We start from the raw sequence: 14741 nt of genomic DNA, 5'->3' as shown, positions 1-14741 counted from the left end.
ATATCTTTCAGACAACCTTTCTTCCTTTCTTCACTTTTATTTTTTGGGGGGAGGATGTCTATCTTCTTTTATAACTCAAAAAGAGAAAACAGCTGACGAAAGCTGGTGCACTTCTGATCAAAGCCTGAAAAATTTATTTTTAGCCAATTTTCACCTCCTTCAATGAAAAAAAAAATTGATAATTTCTGTTAAAATTTCCATTTACAGACAATCTGGTTTTCCAGAAACATCCAAGTCCCTGCAGGACTGGGCTCCCGACCTTTGAAGAAGTCAGGCACCAGATTTCCCCTGCATTGCAAAGAGAGCACCAGGTTTCTGGTTGTGGTCTTCACAGGTAACCAGGATTAGGGAGAAAAGCTCATGTGAGAGAACCCAGAACTTTCTTCTTTCAGTTAAAACATCCTGAATCTATTATTATTCTCTACATGCACAGAGAAGAATCTTCATCTCCCCTATTTTAGGTCTGATCCCTAGAGATACTAGCTATAAGAAAAAAGACATTTAAATTCTCCCCTTAAGTCTGAGAGAGGCCTAATGGTTTTTAACTAGCTATTCATCTTAGAAGTAAGAAAAAAAATCCCACTGTACATCCTATTAGCTTCAAAGAGAGTTCCTCTTTTCTAGCCTTTTATTGAACTATGCTTTGCCGATCCATTATGCCATTATAAAAAGCAATAATTATGAAAGCAAGAAGAGGCAGATTTTCAAGTTATTTATCAAAGCTTTTTTCCCTTGTCATAAACCTTTCAAGCATTTACCTGTCACCAGCACTAAAAAGCTTCATTAGGTTACTATTGTGAAACATTAACATTGCTAACCATCTGGATCCAAGTCGTCAATGCTGCTTTGCTGTTGGTTAGAAACAGTGATAACAATTTACCAACACCACCAATCCAAAATATTCCTGCGTTCTTCCTTCAGTACATGGACTTCTTATTTCCCTCTTACTACAAATAATGTTAAAGTCTGAGAAGAAACATTAAAATCTGAAAGAACCAAGCTTTTATTTTCCATGGAACAACAGGAATCCAGGGCTATGACTAATCTAGAGTAATTCAATGCTAATTTCATTCTATTTCTTTCTTCTGAATAGTGTGCAGTTTATCATCTGGCTTTATGGTAGTGCTGATGATATTAAAAAACCCTGATGATGACTAGTGGTTTTTTTTAATTTTTTCATTTCTTTCCCCTTACATATAAAAAAATCTCCTGACACAACAAGGATGAACTGAATTACATTTAAGCCAGCTAAGGCTTTCATTTGATGTAGTTCTAACAGAAAACCACTTTAGAAAGTGTGATTTCAACATAATGCATTTTAAGAACTGAATAACTCAACTGAGCATATAGATTTGGCATCTGTAGACAATATCAAAGAAACACTACATACTGTCCTAATTGCCATCCTAATCTCTGAAAAAAAGATGGAGAGAGGTTATGGAATATTTATTGGTTCATTTTCCACCTGAAATTATTTCTGCTGCTTTATTCACTATTTGGATGGCTTTTTGAGCATGAGCTATAGGAAACAGTCTTCTTAGGCATAACACTGTATTTCAGTCTTCAAAAAATACTATTGCTACTTTTATTATAGTTCTACTATAATCCTTCTGGCATTTTTGCCGAATTCAAATTCTACTAGATTAAATTAATTTTTACTATATACTATTACAATGTATATAACTTTGGAAAGCCAACATAAAATATTAAAAAACCTCACTAAATGAAAGTGCAGTTCCATTTTATGGGCCCTAAACTATAATAATTACAAATGATGGAGTAAATCAGATAAAATTCAGTAAAAATGTAGCTTTCCATCTTGCTTTTTAGAAGTTTAATGATTTTATAACTTACCTCCCCTCAAAGCCTAGCTAATTTCTATCTTTACATCTGTAGATTTTTCAGAATGCTGTGCATGTAAAGGACATTTTCTTGTGGGAGAGCCTGGCCGTCAGATCACCTGCCAGGGGACCAGTTCCTCTGAGCTCTGTGCTTTGTAGTCATGAGGCATGACAGAGTATGAATATCTTGCACTCTGTATTTCTCCTAAAAGCCTTTTATGAGAAGACAAGCTCAATATATGGTAGAGACCTGCAGGTACCATCCTTCCAGAACGGGATGTGCCAGCCCCCCTTCCCTGGAAGCCGTACTGGTGATCCTTCTGTGGTGGGGAGCTACTGACTTTTCTAAACTCCTTCAGATGGGCTTTATTTGTCTGCAGGAGATGAGTTTTGTTCTCTGCTAGCTGGATCCAAACAGAGCTCAGCCTCTTTCCTGCTCTGAATTATTTGTTTTTTCTTACAGTTCTGAAAAAGGGAAAAGAACAAAGATCTGTTCCTTCATCCCAATAAATACCTAGTTTCCTTCTCATAGGTTTTATGGGAAGAGCGTGCTGGACTTCCTTTACCAAGCTTTTCTTTCAGACCTAAATGTACAGAAATAAATCTTACTATATGAGAGTGTAAATTCAGCATATGTTTTTGGGAGGGAGAATTAGGAATGTGCTATGACTAAATGACACAAAAGATGTACATGATGAACATCTTACCTTGTAGTATATGAAGAAAATGTTTAAAGAAAAGTCCCACAGAATATGTTACAGACTTCACCATATGGTTTACCCCACAACAATTACAAGCAGTAAGAGCATCCAAAGTATATGGAAGACATTAATCTGACAAAATGTATCTGTTTTTAAACAATCATTTACAGACATGTAATTGCTCTGAATGGCTTTTGTGATAACATTAATCTTAAAAATTCTCAGAAAATGCAGCTAAAAAGAGGATGGATAGATGATGGTTCACATATACACGTGAATTTGAAACCCAAAGCCTCGAGTATCCTTCCTCTTACTCTCCTGTCTCTTTTTCCTTGGCAGACAAACCCATTCTCAGGACTGGAATTCTGAGTTTAATAACTGCAATGGAGGCATCTGAAGCTACTGCTGACCACTGCTTGGTAAAATTGCACATCTATCTCTTGCAGACTCCTGTTGAGTAGGAGACTTGATGCCTGACACCTTCCTAGGTTTCTGCTGGTGTCTGACTGCTTTGGCAGTAGGTTGTGTGATTGCCATACATTACTTTCTGCAAAACAACCACAAGCTCCATTAAAATGCAGCAGGTGCACTGTCCTTTCACTCCCAACACTGGCCCTCACACTTTTGCTAGCTCAAACTGCAATTGTAGCACAACTGCTTTCATTGCATCTGATGCTCACTCCTAATACTGTTATCTGTACAACTGAGAATACTGAATCCAGGTCTACAGATGCTGCTCTTATGTCCTCGAGGATAGCGTACTCTTTTTCATCTCTAATAATTTCTTTTGATTACGAAATACACTTTCTGGACAGACAAGGAGATAAAAAATGGAATCTGTCTGCAGAGCAGGCATTAAAAAAAAACCCAACAAAACAAACACAACAAAATAGCTAAAACTTAGTTAGCCATTATTGATTTAGATACTTACCTAAAGTGAGAAAAATCATAATGCGGTACAGAAAGTAGTAGTGCAAATTGCCATTCTGTTTATTTGCTATGTCTAACTCAAGAAAATATCCTCCTTTTCTCTTAAGCAGGCAACTCACACTGAGTGCAAAACACAGCAATTTATGTTTGTGTGGTACCATGGGGGCATGCACTTTTGTTGGCTTTTACACAGCACTCTTCATCATCAGTGGAAAACCACAAGGAACGAGCAGAGCTTACCAAGGAACATTGAATTTGTATTAGCTATCACATTGACTTCACACCTGTGTTCATTTGAGGTACACCTTGCACTTTGTCCCTTGATTTAAAGCATCAAATCTCTAATTCTCTAACAGCCATATAGGTGGTTTAGTTTAATCCCCCATATGAAATGTAAATGCTCAGTTCAGTAGGTGTGAGCAGGGAAATGTGAATGTGTATCACACATTTTCTGCTGTCAGTTGTAACCCTTGCAAAACATGACAAACAAAAATGATGGCACTAAAGACATTTTTTATAATGAAGTAGTGATAGTGTATTCACTGCATTTAACAAATAGAGGGATTGTACAATTTGATAAATATTAATAAAGGATAATTAAAAGAACCAGTTGCACCTTCTTTAAACTTTCTTCAAATGATGAAACCTAATCATTATATTTTGGACTCTGCCAATCATACTTTAACTGCTAAAAACATTACAGATTCATTTTTCCACTCAGTGAACAGCTTAATTGCTTTGAAGTGTTAGTACTTATGTGAGTGCATGTGAGGATGATTGTTTTACTCATCAGTGAGAACAAACTCCTATCTTCTTTGTATTGAAATGCTCTGTTTCACTTGTTTGCCCAATAAAAATGAGCAGAAAGAATAAGATAGCCCTATCAGATACTGATTTTTCCCCTAGACCAACATATCTTTTCTTTCTCAGAGTCCAGGCAGAATTGTGATAAATGCTTTTAGGTATAGTGGTGAAGACAGGATCCAATTTTGGGACAGCTCTAGTGAGGACACACTGCAGTTGAGATGATGGTCAGGTGTGAGACTGAAGGGATGACTTTCAGATTAGAGTCACCATTGTCATTTGAGAGCTTGAGTGGGGCCATGAAGGAAAGAAGTGGATCTATCCACTTTAATTTAGGCTGTGTGTTTTTCTCCTGCTAGATGACTTTTGCAGCAAAATTTTCCTCTGCAAGGTCCTTTATAGCAGTAGAAGAAGACTTGGGGACTAGTAGCACAGTTTCTGGTGACAGTGGGAGGGATCTGAAGCTGGACACACTGGGCCTTCTGCAGAGTGTGGGGTGGGCTGCAGGATCTCCAAGCAGGAGATGTGGAAGAGAGAGGATGGTGGGGAACCATCCTTTGCAGAACTCGCTGCCCTGAAGTCTTTACCAGAATGCACCTACGTTGCTACTCCATGGTGAAACTATGTCCCCACCAAACTCTCTTTCCTGTTCTCTCTTGGCTGATAAAGCCAATGCAAATGCAGTAAGGCCTCCCTGATGCTGTCCACAGAATTCCATCAGCCCATACCAGTGTGCCTTGAGAGAAGCTCAACACCTTATTGGGATCTAGTGCCAAATAAAGCAGAGAAAAAAATATTTCGCCCTTGTTTATCCCTGAATATGAGTGGATAGTCATAGCAAATTCTCAGGGGTATGGATCTCATTGGAGATCACTACGTGTTTTCTGCTTCTTGGGATGGTGCCTGCTCCATGAGAAGCAAGTCTTACTGAGTCCTATCATGATTCACACTAGGTAGTGTACTTTATCATCCTGAATGCTACAGAGGAGATGCTTTTAAGTTACAGGGTGATGTAAAAAAGCTGTAGACTAAAATTCCTACTGAATTAATCTCTGCATGATGTGAGAAGTAGGAATTCTCTAGTGTGAGGTGGTGGTCCAATTAGTATTAATGCTGAAGGCAAAAGTTCCTGTCCTGCTAATGCCAAGGGTGCAGATTTGAACACACAGTTAAATGCATAAAGGAACTACTGAAACTTGTACCCTGAGGCCATTTAGTATGTCTACATTTTAAGAAGTGTGTTTTTTAAATATATGAAAGTAGGAGCTTACAAGAAGAACTCCCTTAAACTAATTATGCAGAAAGCACCTACTAAACTTTCCCACTATTGCCAAATTAGAGTTTAGATAGGTATCAAAAACCAAAGGGCACCCATTACAGGCAAAATAATTGTAGGCAATGATGGTATCAAGATAAGGAGTGTTCTGTCTAATCAACCGGAAATGTTTCAGGTACTTGGAGGCAGAATTTTTACTCAACTGAACATCCAGATGGAGTGACATAAAAAAAAATAGAAAAGAAATGGGAAGGAGAGAGTGCTGGAAGAAGAGGTTGGAAACATATAGCATGAGACAGAGATACTGGGAAAGCCCAGGGTAAACCACAGGAAACAGGAGTGGAATGAGACAAACAATGCAAAATGAATATTTAAATGGTGACAGTATAATGAATTAAGACAGTCAATTAAATACACAGGATGTAGAGTTATCTGCTTAAAACTGTTATCTGTGAAAGTCTTGGTATGGGAATGCGATTCGGGTGGAAATGGCAATAAAAGATGGTCCTATTTTAAACAGTTTTTGCTTTACATTTTCCTGCCTAATACTTACTTGAATGCACAGTGCACAGTAGTGCATAATATTTGGGTTTTATGAGGATTTAAAGAGACATTAATTTTAAAGTAAAAGTTGCAAAGCAAAATGTTGGACTTGGGGCCACATTGTGGTCTGCAAATGGTGCAGAATCTCGTGATAGATGAGAAACGGTTATTATAACCCTGCCAAGAGGAAGCAGAGAAGAATTTAGCCTTTTCATTCTTTATTTATTGCTTTCTGGAAAACACCTTGCTCATTTTGAAAGACTACAGAAATGTAGTGTAGTTTTAGAAATCAATAGAGACAACAATTTGGAAACTTCAGCTACACATAGCAGCATGACAAGCTGGCTAAGTTGGTATTTGATTAACTTCCAAATCTTCATTTTGGCAGACTGAGCTTGTTTTATTCCTCACTGATTACTTTTTTGTTGAAATGGCAATTACAGTTCTATCACCTTCTAAATAACTTCCCTTTTTTGAGGTGTGTAAATGCCTATGTATGGATAAATTCAATCTGCCTTTCATGTTTTGATATTAATCATGCAGAAAATCTTCTTAAGTAACACAGCTCTATTTTCTCAAAAAATTGAGACCTTTGGGAATAATTGGGTCTAACGGTAGTGGCTCTGCAATTTGTATTGAAAAAAATAAAAACATTTACAATTTCTGCCTTTTAGTATGGAAAAATAACAATCTTTTGGCTTTTCAATATTTGCAACCTCTTTACTTGTGTGAAGACTTTCAACAGAAAAATGTTTCCTCTGAGAGTTTTCCGTTCAGCATTTTTGATGCTCAAGGATACTGATAAAGCCTGTGAAATTAGTGTTTTCTAGGGGAACTAAAGCTATTTATTTTCAAAGACTAACACACCAGGAAAAATATGTGATGCATGACATTGCTCAATTTTGGTTAAATCTAAGAATTTGATGATTAAGCCGATAGACTCAAATCCATAGCACAGACCCAATGGCTGGCCTGAGCTGTTCCAGAAGATTTGTGTCCCAGTGACTGCCTAGAAAACACCAGTGACCCCCTTCCCATCCACCACTTTCCCAACATATCATACTGCTGCTTTGGTATCTATAATAGGTTACTATTCCAAAGCTTATTCTCCCTACACACAGATGGGAACTGTTGGTTGCAAATGATGGGCAAACCAAACCCAGTGCAGCACCTTCAACAAGTCATCCAAATTTTACTGGAGTCAGCCAAAGTACAGGGAAGTAAAAGAAGGGCTGCTCCACCAAAATTAGTTAAAATTACATTGGCAAAAATATTCATGGGTGGAAACTCTAATCAGTCTTCTTATTTAAAGTGTTGAGTTCCTTCAATTAATTTCTGATGTTTCTTTTTCAGCCACAAGGTACAGCAAAAAGCTCGTGATATTCTTTATAAGTGATCATCATCCTCACCTTAAAAGGGACCCAGGTTTGCTTCTAGGTGGTAGGTGTTTGGCAGTCCTTGTTTCTGCACTTCTCTCAGAGGTTGACTCTATGCTCATAAAGTTTAGGCTAGCAAAATCTGTGGGGCTAATTCTGATCTACTTAGACTAAATAAATATAATGAGGCTACTAATACTGAATATTAAGGTCAAATATATTATATCAGAGACAAGTTAATCTCATTTGGACAAGTACTTTTTTACATGTCTAAGAGAATTTTTGGCCTGACCTGACAGCATTGTTTGCCTCTAATTAAATTCACTGTTTGGTGTGTGGTTTTGTTTTGTTTTGTTTTTAAATTGGAGGCAAAGCAGTCCTTTTTGATAGAAGCTGAGCCATTAAAATTAAATATTTGACGTCTCAAAACCATCAAACACCATGACTATCTTATTAAATGATGACTGAGAATTCAGGCAGGTCAAGACAGATGGCAGGGTGCAATGAAAAAAGTAAAAGAGATTCACTGAAGAATATATTGCCTGTTGTTCCACAGACATTTTTCTTTACTGGGAAACATAATTTTTTGTAAGTTTAAAAAAGCGGGAATGCTTCTTTCTTACATGCCAAAGAAAGGCACCTGTTGGTCTGGCCTCAGAAAGAGGTGCTAGTTCTACCTTCACATTCATTCTTCTGAGACACATTGCCCACCATGTGGGCTCAGTATCAAAGCTGAGAACAGGACCCAGAATTCCTGATCCCCTATACTTTGCTTAAAAATGAGACAGAAGAGAAAAACCATTATTTTCACGTTCTTTTCAATCAAATCTGTAAGATTCTAATGGTTGTAAATTAATTGTATTATTTACATTACAAATGTTTTAAAAGTTTTATGATTTTAAGTTCTGAGGTTTTTTTCACTGCAAACAAAATAATATAGAGCAGATTCAGAGGAATAGATCTGAATTCAAGAAAATTAGTTTGCTTATTTGTTTTACAAAAATGCAATTACAGGCAGGAAAATCTACTAGAAAGAGACACAAAATGCATGATAACATTGCCTGCATTTTCTGCAGGTTCCCATATGATATGTATGGGATAGGATTTAAATAATAATTAGAAAAATATTATGTAGTCAGTCAGAAAACTGTAACCTGGTTAAAACACTGAACACCACTTAGGAAATCTTCCTCTGATAAATTGACTGCCATGAAAAATTGGGAGAAGGGGCTGGTGGCAAGGTCCTTCCAATGACTCATGTAACAGTGGGTAAACAGCAAACACCTGTACTGTGCTACTGCATATATTAAATATAACAAAAGGGCATGTCAAGAAGTTTCTTACAATTTTTGATTTCATGGCATGCTTTTATTACTTTCTCAATTTTTTCAGTCACAGGTTATTAGATTTACTGCAGCTTTGGAAGGTACAAGGAATTAGTATCTGTCGGGTATGGTGCCCGTAATGACTTTCTTAGGTTGCTCAAGTACAAACATCTCACACTGATATTTATCAAGTGAATACAATCTTTTACCTATTCATTTGTCTTAGGAATGAAGAACATCATGTTTCTCCTGACACTGAAAGCAAGATTTCAACAAATGGTAAGTGCAATAGAAAAGACAAAATTTTGCATGATCTTTGTGATCTTGAAAGTAAGCTGAATAGGATTTCTGGCATAACATTGTTTCAGCCATTGCCATTAATTAGAAGTTTTGTCCTTTATTTTCTAAGTAGTATCCTGTACCAGTGCACTCTGCAAGCTGCAAGTTGTCAGAGTAGCTACTGATCTTTTCGACAAGCCTAATCAGACTAATTTGGCTGATAATGGAAGAGTCAGTCTTGTCTGCCCTGATGCTATGGACTGAGAAAACATGCATCTAAAAGGACAATGAAAAATCTAGTCTAATTACAATAATAAATTAAGTGCTATCAATACTATCACACAGTCACATATTTGATCAATCTTGCTATTTGAAATATGCAAAAGTGGGTTTAAACTAGATGAAATTCATCAAATTTTTGTTCTTATTCTGCAGATTTTATTTTACTTTCTGCTGAGTATTTTCATTGTTGAATTCCATACAGAATAATTAAAGCAAGGAAAGTTTCAAAGTTTCATACAGGTTTGCTATTAAATTAATTTCCCTTTAGCTACTTATAGAAGGGATGCAATGCATGTGATCAACCCCTTAACCAAACTAGTGGCAGTTTGGTTCAGACTCTGAAGGAGGTAAAGGCCTGAGCCACAGCCCAGCCAGCCGAGAACTCCTCTAGTTGCTGTCTGTTCTCTGAAGACCCACAAAGGCAAAGAGTGGCACAGTGAGCATTGATGGGTGTGAGCTCGGGACATCCATCATGCAACTAACACATGAACAGCAGGTAGCTTTTTGAAGACTCATTCATCAAGGAACAAAGAAAGTTGTGGGTACAAGGAGTGTCATGCATACCTTTCCCATTGCATGTAATTTGACTACAATCCAGCCACTTTATTCCACAAATCTGACAGTCTAAGTGAGCCTTCTTTGAGCTCTCCCAGCCAAGCAGCCTGGCTGCATGGTGGTGGTCTCCCCTTCAGCTAGGATGCCTTTCAAGCTTACTTTTGGAGGCAGACAGACCATTTACCAATGGCACATGTTTGGGAAGTGACTGATATACAAAACCTTTTAGTATGGTAACTATGGTTTGTGCCTTGGTAACTCTGATTTGTGCCTTAGTGGTTTTGAATCATTGTTCAAATGATTGTGCCTTACAGTGCTACAGTGAACCTTGCCACTGAACCTTGGCTAAGTCACTCTTCTACAACATCATATTAAAACCACTTTTGCTAATACCTTTGACAGTGTACCTTTCAGCAATCTAAATCACCCATTTGTGACAAGAGGGAATAGTTTTTGATGAGCTTTAGCCACAGCACTAGTTGATTCCATTGATTTAAATGGTAATTGCATCAATTCCTGCAAGAAATAAAGCTATTATTATATCATAATGGTTTTACTTTTGCATAATGAAAATCAGTGCTGCAAGAGGATTATCCTGAGTTTTGTGTCTATGGCAGTTTCTGGTATTAATGTTTGAAACATGACTCTCTATCAGACATTAGAAACAAATTTGATAGACTGAAAACATGCAGTGTGGAGGTGGAGAAAAGGACAAGAGTAAGAAATCAAATACCCCTGAGAGATAAATACAACTGAAATATACTTAATAGAAAGGGAACTATAACTGTTGTTGAAATAACTGCTGTAAATCTACACTGTAACCAGAACTGGGCCTTTTACAGTATATGTATCTTTGGTTCTAAAATAATTTAATAAAAATGCCTCTTAAGACATCTCATTAAAGGTAACTCATTATTGTGGAACTCCCATCTAATAATGCTTGTCTGGCTTCATTACTTTTAGCATAGCTACACCAGCATAAAAACACAATGCTGTGCCTGTGAATATATCCTTCAAATTCCAACCAAGCACTAACCAGTGTCTGATCTGAGTTATGACACCATAAATCTACTGTATTTGCATCACATACTCTACCAGAAAACAGTCTGCTGTACTGAATGCTCTGCTACTATGCTATTACTATTATAGTTATTTACTATGAAAGGTTGACAGTTTGATAGGAACTATTATTCTCAGGCAATGTAATACAGATATGAGTGCTTTTGTATAATTCATTCCAGGTAATTATTTTGTTGGTACTTTATTAACCATTGGCCAAAAGTGTTTTTTGGTTTTTTTCCCAAATCTGTAATACTTCAGGCTTTCAGCAAAGTAATTTGTAACCACCTGTTTTATTTACAAGGGGATTGCAATGACTTGATCAGTGCTTCCTCAATGATCGATTAACACCCTTTGAAACAAGTTCAGAGAAGATATATGAAATGTTCTGGGGCTGCCCTGGGCTGTCCATGTGCTAAATCAGCAGAGTTAGAGAACCACCAAGCACACTAATTCAGAAATATTCTTCCTTCAATCTCTCAGCCAGGGCTGCAAAATATTAATGCTATTTCTAGTAAGAATGGGCTTGTTATAGAGGGACTGAGGACAAGCTCCTTCTCAAATATCTTAATGTATTAGACTCTGTTGCAAAGGTCACTTTTCTGTTCTGTCCTGTGCAGCCACAGAAGTAAGAGAAGGTTATTTGTTTTCCTTCCCACTACTTACAATTTAAAGCCATGGCAGACGCACAAAGCCTGCTTGATACCACTGGAGATTTGTGTTTGGATAATTTGTCACCTGTTTGTGATTTGTGTGTGAATTGAATTTAGTAAACATGAAGATCATTCTTCACAAGAGCTTGTTTTCCGTAAAATGGGATGGGTGTTGCAATAGTGTGTTGTTTTCTTCACAACACTGTTGAGGGACAGTTTAAATTAAAAGGAATGAGTGGATACGTTTGCACTAGGAAGGAACACAGAAATTTTAAATTTACTGCTACTAGAAACTGTTCAATGTTAGGAGTGGAATGAAAGCCTGAATTATGGGTTCAGTAAAATCTGGGATAACCAACTAGTTCTTTTTCACCTAACAAAGGAGGCAGAACAAAGGATACAGACCTGAAATTTTCAACCCTCTCACTACCTCTGATGGTCAGTTAAGTGACATGAATTGTCACAAATTAGTGACTATTGAATATATATAAAACTACAATATATGCTTGTCCTTGTGCAAGTGGGAGTGAGAGGCCATGTAAGAGCATGTGGATGAAAAGCTTATGGCACACTTCACTGAGCAAGTTGAAGTCAACTCTTTAACATATTTATACATGGATGGATCATGTTTGTGAGATCACCCTATAAAGAACTCTTCAGTATGTCAATGCAGAAAAATTCTTTGGGAATTTTTCTAAGGAGATCCTCAAGCTGGAATGTCTGGAACACTGGAGACACTTACTGAGAGACACTTGTGGGCAAATAGTACAAAAGAAACTTTCTCAAGAGGTGATGTTTGATGACTGCAGCAGGTGCTGCAAATGCATCATGTCTCTAATTGGAGTTCAGATGGGCAATCAAGATATTGCTGTGTAAAACTTTTTCACACTTCAGCTGAGCCATAACGACAGTTTGTGGGCATGTCTTTAGTCATAGAAAATTACAGTGCAAGGTTGAACAACATCCTGGTCTAGATAGTGGATGAAGAAGGTGTGCAGCTGTTGAATATGATGTTGTTTTCTGTGTGCAGCCAGGCAGGCAACTGAAGAGGCTGAAGGGTTTTTAAATCCATGCCTGACTTATCTCAGACTGCAGGCTAAACTGCTTTGTCTTTCTTTCTTTATGGCTGATCTAGGCTGAAAGCAGGCATGAGCACAGCTGCCATTACTCAGTTAATGTGCAGTAACCTGTTCCTTCAAATAGACAGCGTGTGAATTTAGAGAACTGATCCTACCACCTAAACCCACAGCATACATCCTGCGTAGTCACTGCCTTTGCAAGTTAGAATTAGAAATAAAGAAAGAAAGATATTTTTGAGTCATGTACTGCAAAGATGCAGACCCACATATACAGATTCAGGGACTCCATTCTGGCAGCAGCTGGACTCTGGCAGTGGGTATGAACACCTTATTGAACACCTTCCTTTATTGACAGCCTTAGGGAAACAGAATTCTGTTCAGCAAACCTGCAGTGGGTTTTAGCGGAATGGCCTGGCAGAAGATTTACAGCTAAATCTGAAGAACTTAGTAAAGGTTAAGATCTAAATTTAAGTAATTTTCCTCTTTCACACTATTAATATTTTTCATGCTAGGGGTCTCACAATGAAATTTTTATATTGAAATGACTTCAGGGCATTAGCTTTGCCCATTTAAAATATTTTTCTGTTTCCTCTGCTGGTCTTAGTGACGAAAGAAAATATTTTCTTAATCATTGTGCTAAATCCCTTTAGCTCTATATTTGGAAAACATTATACATTTAATTTTAAAAAGTCTTTTGGAGGTGTTTTTTTATTCCAAGTCCACTGTCACTATTTTATACAAAACAGTAACATTTTTCTTGCTTTTGTCACATATAACATGTTTCATTCTTAACCTCTGTGTTTTTTCATCAAAAGATTTGTAACTGGCCCCATTCCAAAATTACATATTTGCTGTCAGTCAGCTTTCTTTCCTAAATAACTTAGTTTTATAAAACAGAATAACAACATCTGTTAGGACTTGCTTTATAACAAGCCCGTATATCTACTTTCTCAAAACAGAGGGCAGCTTCAGATAACAGGGCACAGAATGGGTAGAAGCAGACTGAATTCCCAAGTATTTCTATAGAGGTATTCACTATATATTTGATGGTATTGTTACTGACTTCCCCTTTATAGAGCTATCAATGATTGGAGTAGAAATTAAAGCTTATAGGAATTGGCCAGTATATCTACATAAATATAAGCCAGTATAAAACAGTCTAAATTACAGTATGCATCAAAAGCTACCATCTTCGTATCATAAGTACAGGCCAATACTGCTCACTATTTGGGTAAAAACTATAGATGAAAGATACTTGGTTCAATTTATAATTGTTTTTCTGTGGAAAACACCCATTCCCTGAGATTTCTTTGAAGTAACCCTTTGCTGAGCAATCCTTTATCCTATCCATTGCAGTTTTGCATTCACTAATCTCCCTAGGCTTTGCAAAATGAAAAAAGATGTTATTATCCCATCGCAGCAGGCAGGAAAAGCAAGGTGAAGTGGCCTCTTCCAAAATTTGATGGAAATGGCAAGGGAGGATGAAAAGGACAGGGATTTTAACATCAGTGACAATCTTGGTTGTAAGCTTTAAATTCTACATTATTGCCAGCTTCTCAGGTAGAGGGTACCAGCCTTGGGGAAGGTGGAAGGCATGAGGCTGACTGGCTCCACTGCCCTGGCATTGGACCAGGTGCACCTGACTGAGATGATGCACGTAAGTCCTCTTCTTTGGCCTTTCCTTGCTACCATCATATTGGGATGGGGAGGGATGCCACTCATGCTGGGATGCAATGCAGAGGACACCTCTCTCCACGTGCAGTGAGCCACCTCCTCCCAGCACTCATGCACTCAGCAATGACCTGCAGAGAAACTGGAGCTGCTTCCCTACCATGCCTTAGATGTGTATGTCAAAACTCTGAGCTGTCTTTGGAGCGGTGTCTGCAACGCACTGTGCTTCAACTGATTCCATAACATGAATCTTGGAAAGGCCTTTTAACTTGGAAGCAACGGTGTGCAAATGTGGCTGTGCCAATTCCAGACTTTCACTGCTAATGAAGTCTTCCTGTGCTGCTTCCTTTATAGAGCCTTTCCTGCT

The 14741-nt window shown here is 37.6% G+C and overlaps 1 protein-coding gene across 9 annotated transcripts in view; it reads right to left on the bottom strand.

Annotated features, from left to right (window-relative positions):
• Positions 1-14741, bottom strand: part of RALYL (RALY RNA binding protein-like) — a 387338-nt gene that overhangs the window by 4132 nt on the left and 368465 nt on the right. The window lies entirely within an intron of this gene.

Source organism: Corvus brachyrhynchos, unplaced genomic scaffold, assembly GCF_000691975.1.
Source record: "Corvus brachyrhynchos isolate BGI_N302 unplaced genomic scaffold, ASM69197v1 scaffold293, whole genome shotgun sequence".
Taxonomy (NCBI): Eukaryota; Metazoa; Chordata; class Aves; order Passeriformes; family Corvidae; genus Corvus; species Corvus brachyrhynchos.
This window is presented reverse-complemented; position numbering and strand designations above follow the sequence as displayed.